The sequence below is a fragment of the Condylura cristata genome, unplaced genomic scaffold (assembly GCF_000260355.1).
Source record: "Condylura cristata isolate star-nosed mole 26May11 unplaced genomic scaffold, ConCri1.0 scaffold00018, whole genome shotgun sequence".
Taxonomy (NCBI): domain Eukaryota; kingdom Metazoa; phylum Chordata; class Mammalia; order Eulipotyphla; family Talpidae; genus Condylura; species Condylura cristata.
This window is the reverse complement of record NW_004567119.1, coordinates 34,331,799-34,335,327: the sequence shown is the minus strand read 5'-3', so window position 1 is coordinate 34,335,327 and position 3,529 is coordinate 34,331,799.

Below are 3,529 nucleotides of genomic sequence, written 5' to 3'. Positions count from 1 at the left end.
TGCCTGCAAAGGATTGGGGGAGTGCGGGGGGGGGGGGGGGGGTTGTGTGGCAACGGAGACATCAATGAACTCCCCTGGTGGGGTCATTCGCAGTCCTGTGGCCCCTGGAATCCTGGAACCCAGAGGTCAGGATGGAGGGCCTGGAGAGTGGGGAAGTGAAAGAGAGAAGATAAAGGAAGAATGAAAGCAGAGAGAAGGTGGGGAGAGTAGGGGCAGGAACCTCTGAAAAGACCCTGGTAGTATTTAGAAATTGCTGGCCTGGAGGCTGCAGGTGTTCCTTGGTTCAGTGGGCTGCTCTTCCATCTCATGCAACTGGGGAGCTGAAGCCCCACTATGAGTCTGCCCACACCCCAAGCGGCTGTCTAGACATAGTACTGGCTCCTCCCCAGGTTCTCTTCCCTTGAGGCCCTTGAATGAAGCCCCCTGGTTTGGCCCCCTAAGCTGGCTGTAAGAATATTGCACAGCTACTCACCCACCTGGAGCTCAGCCTGCATCATTCAGAGGGTTCTGAGCGACAGAGAAGGCGGAGAAGATGGCAATGCCCCCACTTGACTGCCCCCTGCTTTGAGCTGCATGCAGGATGTGGCTGGGAGAGGAAGCTTCAAGTCATTCTGGGATTTCCAAAGAGTTTCTTGACAGGGCACCTACAGGGCACAGTCTGGGTCACCGAGAATCACCCCTCTCCTCATCCGGTCCCAGACAAGGTCCCAGACAAGGAGGATGATGGGAGGAAGCCACAAGGGCCCAGGACTCTGGCTCCTGGAAGGCAGTGAAGGTGGGGGTGGGGTGAGACTAGGGGGGTTGTGGGGGGGTGCTTTTGGGGGTGGTTGCCCAGGGCACCAACCATTTTTAGCAGCTCAGCCATGCAGAGCTCCCCTGCTCCCCTGTTTCTCCTGAACAGCAAGAACTCAAGACCCCTCTACCATGTCCCAGAAAAACAAACACACACACACACACACACACACACACAAACATCCAGTGAAGGAGAAACTTGTACCCTTTGGCCAAAGGAGGAAGAGGGAAGCTGACGAGCACTTAATGGCCTCATCCCAAATTGCACCCCCTCCCCACCCTCCTTAGGCTGGACGGCCACTTCCCAGAGGGGATCCCTTTCGGCTTCCTCATCACCTGCTTCCCATGCCCCAGCTGCCTCGGGGCTCCCGGTCCAAACCAGTTCCGGTCTGTCCTCCCAGAGGCTTGGAGCTATGGAAGCAGCCACTCTAACTACAATCTAAGGAATGTGAATGTAGATGCCTTTTCCTTCATTCTTGTGAAATTTTTGCAAAATCATCAAAGGTAGACAAATCAGAAGATTGCAGATTAAAATCTAGATTTACACTTCTGATTTTAAAGACAGACGCCACCTCCTGTGACAAGTGCAGTGATCGCCTGTTTAAGATTGAGTCTGAGTTTTGGACTTTCCCACAGTCTCCGTCATCCCCTTTTGTCCGCCCTGCTCCCTGCCCATCCCCCCCCCCCAACAAACACCAGTGCCAGCTATGAGCTGTGTCCCTGTAGACCAAATCTGACCACATTGGAATAGCAGAACTCTTATACCTGATACGCTTCATACCTTTACTTTGTCCTGTAGATATTTGAAGGTTTTCAGCCACAATTTAAAAAAAATAATAGTTTATTTTTACATCACTTTGTGCATTTTTCCATCTCAGTTGCAATCCCTGTGGGCTTCCCATCACCAAGTCACCCGTGTGCCATCACCATAATCCAGCGTACTTCCCTCCCCCCAGTTTTGATCCCATTCCCCACTCCACCCCCATAAAATGTCTCTGGTATATAGCTGTTCATTATTATTATTATTTTCTTGCCTGGTGCATTATACTTTTGCTATGAGTGAAACCATTGGTATTTTTCCTTTTCTTTCTGGCTTATTTCACTAAGCATGATATTTTCCAGCTCCATCCATGTTGCTGCAAAAGGCATGTGTTTATTTATTTATTTATTTATTTTTGGTTGCTGAGTAATATTCCATTGTATATATGTACCACATCTTTTTAATCTAGTCATCTACTTTTGGACATTTGGGTTGATTCCATATCTTTCCTATTGGAAACAAAGCAGCAATAAACATTGGGGTGCAGGTGTCTTTTTGAATCAGTGTTTTTGTGTCTTTTGGGTAGATACTAGGAGCAATCCCAGCAATCCTCAAAGTGGGATTGCTGGGTCATATGGAGGCTCCATTTTTAGCAGTCTGAGAAACCTCCAAACAGTTTTCCACAGCATCAACCACAAATTTTAGGGCTACCTCATCAGAAAGACCTTTCATTCCTACATGAGTCACTTACTGGTTGTGTGGCTTTAAGCCAGTTATTTTACTTCTCTGGACTTTGGTTTCCTTATCTGTAAATGCAGATAATGGCATGCTACAAATTTCAACCTAAAACTCAGGCTTGCAAGACATGTGTGTCATCTTCTCTGTTTCTTTTACCTCAGTTTAATTGTGTCAAGACCACTTTCTCCTGCAGAATTCTGCATGCCTGTATAGGAGCCCAGAAATCAGGGCAGGGCTGATATGATGCAGTGGGGGGAGAGGGGGAGAGAAGGGAGTGGGAAGGGGGGTGCTCTTGCAGTCCAGGACTTCTGCTGCCTGTGTGTTTTGTGAAAACCAGTCAAGGTTAGAAGCTTGGGGCTACATGCCCTCCTGCCCGCCCCTACTGCCAGCCCTCACCCCCACCCCACCCCCCATCCCCCAGGCACTGAATCAGGCAGGGCTCAAGATGCTTCTGTTCAGGACACCACTGTTTTCTTTCCTGTTCTCATCAAGCTCACCTAACTTTCCTGACTCTCAAAAGCCTGTCCTTGACCTCAAGACCCCCCCCCCCTTTGGTTCAGCAGGTTTAGGGTCCTTCAGGAAGCTTCTGCTTCCCACTCAGGGGAAAGGTTAGGGTGAATGAGAGGGGGAAAGGAATACGAATCTGTATTTCTACAAACTACTCTCTCTTATGGCTCAGAAGCCATTTCTAAAAGTGGATCTGCCTGGATTGGCTCCCAGATGGGTGGTCTTTAATCTATTGCCTAGGCTACTTGCTTAGGTCACAGTGTCCAGATATTTAGTCAAATATTATTCTAGATGTTCCTGTGAAGGTGTTTTTTAGATGAGATTAACACTGAAATAAACAATAGACTTGGAGTGATGCAGATGTGTGCTACCTACCTACCTACCAACCAACCATTGGCTCTGTTTCTCTGGAGACCCCTGACTAATGCAAGTACTTTCTCTTCAATTGCAGGACCAAACTCTGAAATCCTCAGCTACCCCCAAAGCTCTTCAGCCAGAGTAGCTCATGTGGTGCCTTTGCACAAATTAGAACCAGCCACCCTCTCTAGGCAGCCCAGCTCTGCCTCAGCCAACACTTGGTGGATAGAGAAGGGGAACCCTTGTTCTAGTATACACCCCAGACCTCCACCTGGGGCTACCATGCTTCACGATGGGCCCCTGGCTGGCACTGCCATGCTTCACGATGGGCCCCTGGCTGGCACTGCCATGCTTCACGATGGGCCCCTGGCTGGC